The 14,147-nt window shown below is 59.0% G+C and overlaps 1 long non-coding RNA gene across 1 annotated transcript; it reads left to right on the top strand.

Annotated features, from left to right (window-relative positions):
• The first annotated feature begins 3,314 nt into the window (after nt 1-3,314).
• Nucleotides 3,315-13,699, top strand: LOC125170133 (uncharacterized). The gene is made up of 4 exons (XR_007153910.1): nt 3,315-4,955; nt 7,236-7,291; nt 7,424-7,758; nt 13,170-13,699. It is a non-coding gene; the product is annotated as an uncharacterized LOC125170133 (long non-coding RNA).
• The last annotated feature ends 448 nt before the right edge of the window (nt 13,700-14,147 follow it).

The following is a 14,147-nucleotide window of genomic DNA, read 5'->3' as shown; positions in this document are numbered from 1 at the left end:
CACCCCTCCCCACCCCGCCCCACCCCTCCCCACCCACCCCCACCCCTCCCCACCCTGCCCCACCCACCCCCACCCCGCCCCACCCCGCCCCACCCCGCCCCACCCCGCCCCACCCCTCCCCACCCATCTCTACCCCTCCCCACCCATCTCTACCCCTCCTCACCCTTCCCCACCCACCCCCACCCATATTCACCCCCTCCCCACCCCTTCCTACCCCTCCCCAACCCCTCCCAACCCCTCCCCATGCCTCCCCACCCACCCCCACCCCATATTCACCCCCTCCCCACCCCTCCCCATCTACCCCCATCCCACATTCAACCCCTCCCCATCCCTTCCTACCCCTCCCCCCCCTCCCCACCCACCACCACCCCATATTCACCCCCTCCCCACCCCTCCTCACCTCTCCCCACCCCTCCCCACCCCTCCTCACCCCAGCAGGAGCACTTTCAGGCTCAGAGGCTGTAGTTTCATCTGAGGCTTTGGTCTTGATTCTCGTTCTCAGTGGGAAACGCACCCAGGTGAGCTTTGGAGCAAGCTGAGGGTGTTTGAATCCTGTCTGTTCCTCCGGAAGTCCTGCCAAGTCGGCCACAGGGTCTGTCTGCTTGTCCCCAGCACACGTGGGGCACACACAGCCTGGAGTGTGAGATGGGGCCACATCCGGCTTGGCTCCCGGGGGCATCGGCATTTTGGACCCTTTCCTCCTGCAGCTCCGATCACCACCTGACGTCAACGTCACCCTTCGGAAACAAATGCTGCCTGTCGGGTCAGGCCAAGTGCCAAAATGTGCAACGTTCACGGTTTAGAGAGTCTAATAAGACCCCAGCTCTCGGCTCCTCCCAGATCTTCACTTAATTTGCTTATCTTGATCTCCGAGGATGTGGTGAAATTTGCTCCTCTGCAAGTTCACACCTGTCAGGCCTCAACACTCAGCAGGTGCAGACTTAGCAGGTGGCCCTGGGACTACGGGGACACCCACCCTACAGCCCGCCCGCTGCTGTCTCCGAGAAGACACTTTGAAGAGATTCTAAAAACAGTGTGTCTGCCTCGATTATACATCAAATCCTAATTAGTGGTCCACTTCCAGCTTTGTAGACAAATAGTTATTTCAATCTCTCCCCGTGCAGTGATCACAGGCGAATAAGGATGTTCCACTTCTCCTCGTCTGTGGGAACGTAAGTCGCCACCTTCAAATACCCTATTACTTTCCAAGTTATCCTGTTGGAGTGCGGGGCCTGCAGGGAGGCAGGAGGCACTGAGTGTGTGCTCGCTGGTCAGCAGGGGCTGGTGGGGGCGGGGGCCTCCTCGGATCCCGCAGGGCGCTGTGAGGGACATCGGGGGACTGTGGGGGGCGGTGCCCTCCAAAACGGAGAGGAGCCTCTGGCTCTCTGGGAAGTTTGCAGCCAGCTGGGGAGCATCAGGGGCTCCCTCCCTCGGGGACAACGGGATCCTGCTCTGTGTGTGGTCTTTGTGGCCTTCAGAAGCCACCACCCCGAGACAACTGTCCACTCCCAGATGTCCTCCCCCAGGCAGGCCCTGTGGCCCCAGCTGCAGCCAGGGCGCCAGGGCAGCCCCGGACTCCGCGAGGACAGGCTCTCCAAGGTCACTGGTGTTGCTGCACCTGCGGACGTGTTATGTGCCCACTGGGTGCTGTGTGGACAGGACAGGGCCTCCCTGCGCAGGCCTCCCTGAGCCCTGAAAATGTCACCGTCACAAACGCGGTTGGGCTGCTTATCGTCAGATGTGCGCTTTGTGGGAAAAGTTGCGAAGTTGCTCAGGTCTGTTTAAAGTCTATTTAAAGAAGCTCCTTAATTGCTATGTGGACATGCACTGATTTTTGTTAATAAAAATACGTTTTGCTTAAAAGTACGAAAATATATCGAAGACGTTCAGAATCTTGAATTTATGTGAAGCAGCTGATCTAAACACGAACCAGAGAAGAGAGTCAGGGTGAGTTCTGTGGGGAGGGACTGGGTTTTCCGGGGCTGGGGGGCAGCTCTCCGGTCCGGAGCGGGTGCCTGGGCTGGGCTCTGGGCAGACCCCCCACTGCTGGGGGCCCCCCTGCGTCGCTCACGTGGTGGCTCTGAGCAGGGATCACGTGATCCCCTCCTCACGCGTTGGGCCCTCAGGGGTCGGCCCGGCCTCTCGGGGGCCCACAGACTGCCCCCCCCCCCCCCCAGGCATTCAGGGCCGGCTTCGGGGACAGAGGTGCTCCAAGACCCTCTCCTTCCGGCCTCTTTGCCCGACGCCCCCCAGGCTCCCCGGGGCTTTGTCTCGCACACCCTGTCCCGACAGCCTGCTCTCCCCGATTGGCTCGGTGCCCCCCAGGCTCAGGCGTCGTGGGAAGAGGCCCAGGGTGGGGTGGGCGGCTGGCTGGGGTCCCCCAGGCCCCCGGGGGAGTGTCGCGAGCAGTGGGCGTTTACTGCAGCGTCTGAGAAGCTGGGTGTGGGTTCTTCGAGCCTGCCGCCCACCCCTCCCCCGCCCTGGGGACGCCCCCACCTCCCCCGGGTCTGCAGGGTCTGCTGCGCCCCTGGCCCGGCAGCGGCTTCCGCACGGCCAGCAGGTGGCAGGAGTGCTCTTCGCCGGCCCTGCTCGGCTGCTTTGCCCAAACCTCCCACCAAGTGATTCCGCGAATCCCAAGTTCGGGGTGGGGAGTGTAAGATGTTTAACAGGAAAAGGCTAAATGATAACTTGGACAGAAATGAAACGTGGCCTTGGACTTTGAAATGATGCTGATTATTGACTGGGGAAGGACAGGGCAGCAAACCTGGGGGTCTTGGACTCTGGCCTGGGGGTGCAGGTGGGGATGTGGGGGCAACCCCCCGCTCTTCCTGCCTCTTTTGAGTCTCACGGGCCCCGTGGGCTTTTCACACCCACATTGGGGGTGTTCTGTGCTAGGCCCCCAGGGCGAGTAGGGTGCTGCAGACCCAGGGGACACCCCCCAGCCAGCGACAGGGCTTGACCCAGGTTGGGGGGCGCAGGGGGTGGGTCGGCCTGGTCAATCACGGTGTCAGGGAAACGCCTTCTGCGGAGGGTGTGAGGCTGGGAGGGTGAGCACCCCGTCTCTGCAGAGCCTGGAGTGGGGGGCCTGAGGAGGGGTGATGCAGGGCTGGGGGCACTCGCGGCCTCTCTGCCCCGCACCCGTCCCCAGAGGGGGAGCTGACCGACGGGATCCTTCTCGTCGTCATTCACCCCAGGAAGCCCGCCCTTGGGGCCCACATCAGGGGAGGGCGTCACTATTTGGGTGGCTGATTCGTGTCCTTTGTTCCGCCCAGACTGCGGCCTCCCGGGCGAGGCCGCGCGGTGAAGCCCCCTCTGCACCCCCGGCACAAGGCCTGGGACACAGAATGTGTGCAGTGAACACAGATACGAGCATGGGGGGTCCCCGTGCCTCCCAGGTGCTGTGGACACGCCCACACGGTGGCCCCCCGAGAAGCTCTGTCCGGGGACCGTGGCTGAGGAGCGAGCCCGGGAGTCAGGAGCGATCCAGGAATTCCTGGTGGGGTCACGGGGACCCTGGAGGCTGCAATCAGCCTACCTCGGTCCCCCCACCACCCCGGCCCGGGTTCCCCTCTCCACCCCTTCTGGTCCCCCCTCCACCTCTCTGGTCCCCCGCTCCGGTCCCCCTGCCACCCCCTCTGGTCCTCTCCCCCCCACACTGGTAACCCTCAGGCTCTCTGGTCCCCCCTCCACCCCCAGCCCCGTCCCTGCTCCGTCCCCATCCCATGCCCCACACCTGCCCCCCCCCCCCCCCCCGTTTGTCCTGCTTCCTCAGGATACACAGGAAGGTGACTCATTGCTGGTGGGGCTGTTTGCTAGCGAGCCTCCCGTTCTGCGCAGCTGCCCCACCTGGGGACCTGCCGCGCCGACCCCGGGCCCCTTCGACTGTCAGGATTCTGTGCGGCGGGGGTCTGGGAGGGGCTCGCTTCCCGGCAGGTTAATGGAAGAATCCGAGCATGTGAACGAGGGACCGGAAAGGCGTCTTGGCCACGCCGTGACCCTGTGTCCTCAACCCTCTGTGCCGCTCCCAGCACCAGTCACACACCCCTGCTCACGCGCCCGGAGACCAGGGGAAATTGGCCGAGCTCATCGGGGAGGCCTCCAACAGGAATCCCTCGCGGAGGTGTGACTTTGGGTGTGTCCAGGGCCTGCTGGGAGTTAGGGGCCCCCTGGCTGCATCCCGGCTCTGCGGGGGGAGCACCTGGCAAAGGGCAGGACCTGACCTCTGACCTGGGAGCCCCCCGGGGGCCATGGCGGTCTCTGGCCCAGCTTTGCACGGGCCCCTCCAGGGTGAGGGCGGACCCCCTGTCCCCCCCTCTCCACCGGACAGCGCTCCCCTCCGGGGCCTGAGCTGCCCTCCGGGCAGGGCGCGTGTGCCCTCTGCAGGCTCAGACCCCGGGGCAGCCTCCTGCAGCCCGAGCCTGGTCGTAGTCACGGTGCACAGCAGGTAAGGCGAGCGTGTCCACGAGTGTGTCCACGCACACAAACCCGCCGCCTCTTGCCCCCGCCTTCCCCGTTCCGCAACCCCGCCCCCCCCCCCCCCCCCCCCCGGGCTCTGTGCCTCAGCCGACCTTGCTTTGGGCTGTGTCGGGGGCTCTCTTCCTCCTGCGACCTGCCCCACCTGTCCAGCTGCTCAGGCCGGACACCCGGGGTCTTCTTGGCCGACCCCCACGCGTCCCCGCCTGCACCGTCCAGACACGGCTCCTGCCTGTCTCCTCCGCCTCCCCCCGCAGCCGGGGCCACCCCTCTCCCGCACACGCGGCACCTCCCCGCGTCTGTCCCGTCCCTGCAGGCCACCTCCACAGGCCACCCAAGGGGCCGCGCCAGCCCTCCCCTCCGCTCGGACCCAACGAGACTTCGCGGCCAGCGCCCTGACCCTGTAGCCCTGACGTCCGAGCCCCCGAGGCCGCCCTTGATCCTGCCCGCCACCTCTCTGTCCCCTTGCTGCTGTCCTTCAGGTGGGCCCCACTGGTCTCCTTCGCGTGTTTGCTCCTGCCGGGGCCTCCCGCCCCCAGGACGGTTCCTCAGGCTCTTTGCGGGGCCAGCTGCTTCCCACGCAGGCTGCCTCTCAGAGTTCACCCCGGCTCCGCTCACTGGTCTCCCTGCGCGGAGCCCGTCGGGGTGGCCCCCTCGTCTGTGGCCTCGAAGCTCCCAGGGGGCTGGACCTGGTCTGGTTCCCCCTGCGTGGAGCCGGGAGCCTGCGGGTCTTTAGTAAGTGGCCGTTGCAGTGAAGGCTTTCTCCCTTCCGACCCCGGAGGACCCCTGCCATCCACATAGCAGCCCCAGGCCACTCGTGTCTCCCCACTGCAGCGGGGTGCCCTCAGAGGTGGGGTGGGGGCCCACGTGCCCGCTGACGTCAGCTTGGTTGAGGGGAGTCTGGCGTGTCTGGGAAATACTACAGTGAGTCCTGGGGATGGTGAGCCCTGGGGAGGAGGAAGTGAGCCCTGGGGAGGGAGGGGTGAGCCCTGGGGAGGAGGAAGTGAGCCCTGGGGAGGGAGGAGTGAGCCCTGGGGAGGAGGATGAGCCCTGGGGAGGGGGAAGTGAGCCCTGGGGAGGGGGGTGAGCCCTGGGGAGGGGGAAGTGAGCCCTGGGGAGAGGGGTGAGCCCTGGGGAGGAGGAAGTGAGCCCTGGGGAGGGGGAAGTGAGCCCTGGGGAGGGGGGTGAGCCCTGAGGAGGGGGGATGAGCCCTGAGGAGGGGGTGGTGAGCCCTGGGGAGGGGGAAGTGAGGCTTGGGGAGAAGGGTGAGCCTTGGGGAGGGGGAAGTGAGCCCTGGGGAGGGAGGGGTGAGCCCTGGGGAGGAGGATGAGCCCTGGGGAGGGGGAAGTGAGCCCTGGGGAGGGGGGTGAGCCCTGGGGAGGGGGAAGTGAGCCCTGGGGAGAGGGGTGAGCCCTGGGGAGGGGATGTGAGCCCTGAGGAGGGAGGGGTGAGCCCTGGGGAGGAGGAAGTGAGCCCTGGGGAGGGAGAGGTGAGCCCTGGGGAGGAGGATGAGCCCTAGGGAGGGGGGTGAGCCCTGAGGAAGGGGGATGAGCTCTGAGGAGGGGGGGTGAGCCCTGGGGAGGGGGAAGTGAGCCCTGGGAAGGGAGGGATGAGCCCTGGGGAGGGGGATGAGCCCTGGGGAAGCAGAAGTGAGACCTGGGGAGGGGGGTGAGCCCTGAGGAGGGGGGATGAGCCCTGAGGAGGGGGTGGTGAGCCCTGGGGAGGGGGAAGTGAGCCCTGGGGAGAGGGGTGAGCCCTGGGGAGGGGGAAGTGAACTCTGGGGAGGGGGTGTGGCCCCTGGGGAGGGGATGTGAGCCCTGGGGAGGGAAGGGTGAGCCCTGGGGAGGGGGGTGAGTCCTGAGGAGGGGAGATGAGCCCTGAGGAGGGGGGATGAGCCCTGGGGAGGGGGTGGTGAGCCCTGGGGAGGGGGAAGTGAGGCTTGGGGAGAAGGGTGAGCCTTGGGGAGGGGGAAGTGAGCCCTGGGGAGGGAGGGGTGAGCCCTGGGGAGGAGGATGAGCCCTGGGGAGGGGGAAGTGAGCCCTGGGGAGGGGGAAGTGAACTCTGGGGAGGGGGTGTGGCCCCTGGGGAGGGGATGTGAGCCCTGGGGAGGGAAGGGTGAGCCCTGGGGAGGGGGGTGAGCCCTGAGGAGGGGAGATGAGCCCTGAGGAGGGGGGATGAGCTCTGGGGAGGGGGTGTGAGCCCTGGGGAGGGAGGGGTGAGCCCTGGGGAGGGGGGGTGAGCCCTGGGGAGGGGGGTGAGCACAGATCCCGATGCTTCTAGGGGTTCTGGATGCTTCATTTGTTCTCTCTCCCTGCAACCAAAATGCTTCTAGTAGAAAGGAAAAGATGGCAGTCATTTACACCATAGTGTGAATTTATCACTAATAATCTTACATATTTTTCCTTCTTTTATTTTTCAATATACTTTTTTAATGTTTAAAAGTTTTCATTTTTGAGAACGATAGAGACAGAGCATGAGCAGGGGAGGGGCAGAGAGAGAGGGAGACACAGAACCCGAAGCAGGCTCCAGGCTCTGAGCTGTCAGCGCAGAGCCCGAGGGGGCATTTGAACTCGTGAACTGTGAGATCATGATCTGAGCTGAAGTCAGATCCTCAACCGACTGAGCCACCAGGCGCTCCTAATCTTATATTTACGTAAAAAGGCTAATGAAATATTTCAGTTATAAGGAAGACTAGAGAAAATAGTGTGAAAGAAACTCACATGCCCGCCACGCCTGTGAGCGGGTTTGCCGCTTCTCTGCAGGGAGTCGGGCGTCAGAGGCCGGTCTCTGCCTCCTCGTGGGAACACCTTCTGGAGTGGTGAGTCCCTCCCACGCTGCTCGTCCTCCGTGGGGTGACCCTCGATGATACAGCGTTGTTTGTGTGATACACAAATTTGCGTAAGTGGGATGCGCTGAGTGATTCCTTTCTCACCTTTTTTTTCCCACCCAGCATGCTGTTTTGGGGTTCATTCAGGGTGACGAGCGTGTTATTTTGCTGCATGAGAATCACCGCCTCACCTACTGAGGGGAGCCGAAAGCCCCGGTCCCGGCCGTCCTGGCTGACGGAGCCAGGAGGCTCATCCTCAGGGCTCCGCTCTTCAGGGGCAGGTGGCACGCACCCAGCGTTTCCAGGAACTCGAACCTGGAGGTGGACGAGGCATTTTCCGGGCACCCTCTACCCTCTTGCCGGCATGGGGACTCCTCCATTGACCCTCCAGCGTGAAAGCGGTTCTGACTTGTTCATCCAGACCCACAGATTCCAGGGGCTCTGAGAAGGGGGCAGAGGTACGAGGTGCTAACTGCCGTTTGATGGGATCGGTCCATTCCTAGAGGTCAGAGGCCAACGTGGGACAGCATGGGCATCAGCACGGGCATCCCCACCTCTGCCTGGGCCTCTTGGAGCAGCTGGGGTGGGAGCGTGGCCTCGATGAGTGCATACGGTTAGGTTGTTGGAGAGAGGTGACCTCAGGGTGGGGGGAGGTGGAGAGGGTCTGGGCAGAGGTGATTGCAGGGCAGGGGGGGGAGGTGGAGAGGGTCTGGACAGAAGCGACCGCAGGGTAGGGGAGAGGTGGAGAGGGTCTGGGCAGAGATGACCATAGGGCAGGGGAGGAGGTGGTGAGTGTCTGGGCAGAGGTGACCGCAGGGCAGGGGAGAGGAGGAGAGAGTCTGGACAGAAGTGACCTCAGGGCAGGGGGGAGGTGGAGAGGGTCTGGGCAGAGGTGATTGCAGGGCAGGGGGGGGAGGTGGAGAGGGTCTGGACAGAAGCGACCGCAGGGTAGGGGAGAGGTGGAGAGGGTCTGGGCAGAGATGACCATAGGACAGGGGAGGAGGTGGTGAGCGTCTGGGCAGAGGTGACCGCAGGGCAGGGGAGAGGAGGAGAGAGTCTGGACAGAAGTGGCCACAGGGCAGGGGAGAGGTGGAGAGGGTCTGGGCAGAGGTGACCATAGGGCAGGGGGGAGGTGGTAGGGTCTGGACAGAAGCGACCGCAGGGCAGGGGAGAGGTGGAGAGGGTCTGGGCAGAGATGACCATAGGGCAGGGGAGGAGGTGGTGAGCATCTGGGCAGAGGTGACCGCAGGGCAGGGGAGAGGAGGAGAGAGTCTGGACAGAAGTGACCACAGGGCAGGGGAGAGGTGGAGAGGGTCTGGGCAGAGGTGACCATAGGGCAGGGGGGAGGTGGTAGGGTCTGGACAGAAGCGACCGCAGGGCAGGGGAGAGGTGGAGAGGGTCTGGGCAGAGATGACCATAGGGCAGGGGAGGAGGTGGTGAGCGTCTGGGCAGAGGTGACCGCAAGGCAGGGGAGAGGAGGAGAGAGTCTGGACAGAAGTGACCACAGGGCAGGGGAGAGGTGGTGAGGGTCTGGCATGGGGCAGGGGGGATGCGGGGAAGGGTGGACAGGAGAGGCTGGGGACGGGCCTGAGGGCTGAGGAGGCGGTCAGTTGGCGGACGGAGGAGCCCCCAAGGACAGGGAGCTTGGGCAGAGGGTTACGTCAGGGGCTGTCACGGCTCATTCCCGGGGACAGCAGTGGGCCCCCCGGAGGCCACCGCATGTGCAGCTAGGTGGGTGGTCTGGGCTAGAGAGGGGAATTTTAGGAAGCGAGAGAAGAATCCCACTTCTGGGCCGTCAGCGCAAGGGTCACAGCATGCCCGCCAGCAAACAAGCGAAGTTTGCCAAAGTTATAAAAACAAAGAAAGGCCCATTTACAGTCTCCGGAAATCGTCCGAAGGATATGCAGCAAATGAGGAAACATGTACTCAAGAAAACTCACTGAAACTTGTCGAGATCCTCTCCCTTCCTCGCGGCCACCGACCAGCGTGATGAAGTTCTGCTCTGGGCAGATGTGGCCGGGGGGGGGGGGGGGGGCGCTCGCTTTCAGCTCCCAGCCACAGGTCAGGGTGTGTCAGCAGGGGCCGCCCGCCAGCGCCCTCGCCCTCCCAACTCCAGTGGAGGGTGGCCCCCCCGCCCCCCGCACGTCCTCCTGTCCCTTCGTCATATGGAGGCTATACCCCCTGTGGTGGGCTGGCCAGCCTGGGCCGTGACCACTTTTGCCCCAGCTGCTTCATAAGACAGAGTCCATGCCGGGAGAACTGACCGTGAAGACCAGAGGCTACCGCCCCGCCCGGTGCCTGGAGGAGCGGCTCAGAAACGCAGACCCGGGAGAGGCCATCAGCAGGAAGAGAGCGCACCAAAATGTCTCCAGAGGAACTGACTTCATTTGAAACAGAGCGAGGAAGTTCAAGCCCAAGTTGCCCTTCTTGGCCCACAGCAACTCGCTAAGCACTGGGCCCATGAGCGCCCTGGCGGGACCCAAGCAGGAGACACCTCCGAGACCCCCTGGGTCAGAACAGTCCTCCGAGTCCTCAAAACCCAGCCCTGCCTGAGTGTGCTGGGGTTATTCCCGGGCAATTTCCGCCCAGCACAGTGGAGCAGCCGGCTGCTGATGAGCGGAGGCTGGCAGGCGATGGCACTGGAGGCGAGGCGGGCAGCGGAGCGGAGGGGTCAGGGGAGCCCTGCTAATCCTCACAAGGGTGACTGCCCAAGCCCGAGGCTGAGCCTCTGGGTGCGACACCAAAGTGGACGTCCCAAGCAACCCGGCCAAGACCACAAACGGACAGACAGACAACAAAACAATCTGAAAATCCATTAATGTAATCTGCACCATCAGTAGAATAAGGGACAAAAAAACACACGATCGTCTCTGTGGACGCGGAAAGAACAGTTGACGACATTCAAACCCCTTCGTGATAAATGCACTTAACAAACAAGGAACCAAAGGGAAGTCCTTCAACCCGACCAAGGGCATTTGTGAAAAATGTGCAGGGCACTGAAAGCTTGGAGAATGACCGCTCTCCCCCTAAGATCAGGAGTGACAGAACGTCCACTGTGCACTGGAGGGTCCCTGGGGGGTTAGGTGAGGAAAGGAAACACAAGGCATCCGTGTTGGAAAGGAAGAGGTAAGACTGTCTCCGTTTGTGGATGACGTGGTCCTGTGTATGTGAAACCCAAGGGATCCCCTGAACCCTGGTGGAGCTAATAAATAGTTCAGCAAGTTGCCAGTTACAGGATCAGCATGCAAAATAAATCGTTTTTCCATTTAGTCGCAATGAGCCAACTAAAATAAAGACAACAGTCCATCTACAAGAGCATCAAAACGAATAAGTAAGGAATCGGGAATAAGTTTAACCACAGACGTGCACACTTACACTCTGAAAACTATAAAACATTGTTGAAAGGAATTGAATCTAAATAAGTCTAAAGATAGATCTAAATAATAATCCAAATTATCTAAGTAAATATGCACACAACCTAAATTGGATCTTAAATAAATGGAAAGACAGTCATGTGTATGGGCCCGGAGATTTAATACTGTTAAATGTGGTAATACTTCCCGCAGTGATCTACAGATCCAACGTGATGGAAATCTAAGCTGACCTCTTTGTGTGCATAGAAAAATGCATCCCAGACTTTGTATGGTCACATAAGGGGCCCTAAATAGCTAAAACAATCTTGAAAAAGAAGAACGAAGTTGGATGACTCGCACTTCCTGGTCTCAGCACTTACTATGGAAGCTGCAAAGGTGAAGACAGTCTGGTGCTGACACAGGACGGACGGCTGGTCAGGGGGAGAGAGTAAAGAGACCCAGGACCAAAACCTCACGTTTGAGCTCCACATTCAAAGGAATAAGTTCGGATCCCAACCTCACACCAAATACAAAAAGTGAGTCAAAATGAATCGGGGACCCAATTGTAAGAGCCAAAACTGTAAAACTTTTGTTTTATCTAAACATTTTATTTGGAAGTTATCTCTACACCCAAAGTGGGGCTCGAACTCGTGACCCCGAGATCAAGAGTCACATGCTCCCCCTATTGAGCCAGCTGGGTGTCCCCAAACTATAAAACTTTTAGAAGGAAACATAGGTTTGTAAATCTTTGTGACCTCGGATTAGGTGAATGGTTTCTTAAACATGACATCAAAAGCATAAGCAGCAAAGGAAAAAATAGGTAAGTTAGATTTCGTCAAAAGTAAAAACTTTTGTGCATCAAAGGAACTATCAAGAAAAATGAAAAAATAGCCCAGAGAATGAGAAGAAATATTTGCCAATCATACATTTGATAACGATTTGTATCTAGGATATATAAATGATAGAACGTGCAATTACAACTCAGTAATAAAAAGGTAAATGAACTTAAAAATGAGCACAGGATCTGAACAGACATTTCTCCATCGAAGATACGTAAATGGCCAACAAGTGCGGGAAAAGACACTCGACGTCATTGGCCATCAGGGACACGCACATCAAAAGCACAAAGAAGTGAGCACCTGGGTGGCTCAGTCAGTGAAGCATCAGACTTTGGCTCAGGTCATGATCTTATGGTCTGTGGGTTCAAGCCCCACATCGGGCTCTGTGCTGACGGTTCAGAGCCTGGAGCCTGCTTCAGATTCTGTGTCTCCGTCTCGCTCTGCCCCTCTCCTGCTCATGCTCTGTTTCTGTCTGTCCCCAAAATAAACATAAAAAAAATTAAAAAAAAAATAAATAAAATCTTAAAAAAAAAAGCACAAAGAGGTACCGTTTCATACCCACCAGGATGACTGCCGTCTGAAGGACAGGTGATAAAAAGTGCTGGCCAAGGCTGTGAAGCCATCGGAAGCCTCCCCCCTTGCCGGTCAGAATGGCATGTGGGGAACCCACTTTGGAAAAAAGTCTAGCAGTTCCGCTGGTTAAACGTAGGCTGATCGGATGGCATGGTAATTCCACTGCTAGGTATTTACGGAGACAAATGACAACATGTCCTCACACAAAATCTTGTACATTAACGTTCATAGCAGTGTGATTCAGCCTAGCCAAAAAAGCCGAAAAATCAGATGTCTGCCAGGTGTAAGAAACGTGATGTATCCAAACAATAGAATATTATTCAGCCATAAAAAGGGTTGGAGCACTGACCCACAGGACAGCCTGGTGAACCTTGCAAACGTGAGTGACAGATGTCGGTCACAAAGGGCCATGCGGTGTGTGGCTCAACGGACAGGAAATTGCCAGAACGGACAGATCTGTGGATATGGGGTGTGAATTTGTGGTTGCCCGGGGCTGGGGGCAGGTGGAGGGCTGGGGTGAGGGCGAAGGGAGCAGGATTTCTTTCTTCTTCTTGGGGTGATAAAAATGTCCACCTCCGATCGGTTGTGGTGACGGGTGCACAGCTCAGCGGATGCACTAGGATCGTGCACTTTAGATGGGCGAGTTGTACAGGACGTGAATTATATCACAATAAAGCAGTTAAATAGCATGACAGACTAAAACCGTTAACCACAGTAAGAGCTCCTGCATCCACCCCACGGGAGGCGAGGGGAGGAGGGCACGAATCTGAAGACATTCAGCTTTTGGGTCCCAAAGATGAAGGCCATGTCCATGCCACATGGTCTTTCTGGGGCCCGAGCCAACTTATCATTTTTATGGAGTTGCTTTTCCACTTATGGCCATATTTGTAATTAGTTTGGAAACCATTAAATGTCTTATGACTCTTGTTTCTTTTAAGTCAAAATTCTCTGCTAATTACTAACCATAATTTTAAAGACAGAAGGGCACAAGCTGAGACTTGGTGCACGTCTCTCTGACTCGTGCACATGTGTATGGACTTTTCATTAGCCTGGCGATGAGGTTATGCATATGCATGAACTGAATGTTCTCTTTTCTCTTGGCAGGGATGCTGACCTCCTACCCCAGAGCCTAAGACAAAATCAGACCCACACCAGGCCACGCAGGGCTGTTTGGAGAAGGATCCAGGTGTCTGCATTTCCACTGCTGTAGAGGCGTCTGGGCTTCAGGCGATCTACACCCACTTGCCTCTCAGCCAGGGGACATCTCCTTCGAGGGTGCTATGACTGGATGGATGGGTTCAGTCCAGCCCATGAACCAGGGAAACTGGTGCCAGATGGGGCCAAGGGATGTCATGAAGAATTGGCCGAGGTAGGAGGAGGATCCAAGTTTTCGGAATCCCTGCCAAGTTCTTCTGCCACCTGCCCTTCCCTGGCCATGGCACAGGCCTGCCTGTGTCCAGTTCTGGCCACATGTTAGGACTAAACTCCTTTGGCCTTGTTCCCTAAAATTAAGAGGGTGGCTGATTCCCTAGGAGACCTTGGTGTGAAATGTTGTCTCTTTGATTCACCCATCCATCCATCATCCATCCATCCATCCATCCATTCACCCATCAATCCATTTGTCCATCCATCCATCCATCTATTCATTTATCCACCCACCTACCAATCCATCCATCCATCATCCATCCATCCACCCATCCATCCATTTGTCCATCCATCCATCTATTCATTTATCCACCCATCTACCAATCCATCCATCCATCCATCCATCCATCCATCCATCTATCCATCCACTCATCCATTCATCCACCCATTTGCCCATCTGTGCATCCATCCATCCATCCACCCAGCCAGCCACCCAACCATTCATCCAACCATCTATCCATCCATCCATCTGACCGACCATCCATCCACCCACCAATTCATCCATCCATCTGTTCATCCATCCATCTATCCACTCATCCATTCATCTGCCCATTTGCCCATCTGTGCATCCATCCATCCACCCATCCATTTGTCCATCCATCCATCCATCCATCCATCCATCCATCCACCCAGCCACCCACCAATCCATCCATCTGA

The sequence above is a fragment of the Prionailurus viverrinus genome, chromosome B4, assembly GCF_022837055.1.
Source record: "Prionailurus viverrinus isolate Anna chromosome B4, UM_Priviv_1.0, whole genome shotgun sequence".
NCBI lineage: Eukaryota > Metazoa > Chordata > Mammalia > Carnivora > Felidae > Prionailurus > Prionailurus viverrinus.
Note: the sequence above shows the minus strand (reverse complement) of the source record. Positions and strands in the feature narration are given on the sequence as shown.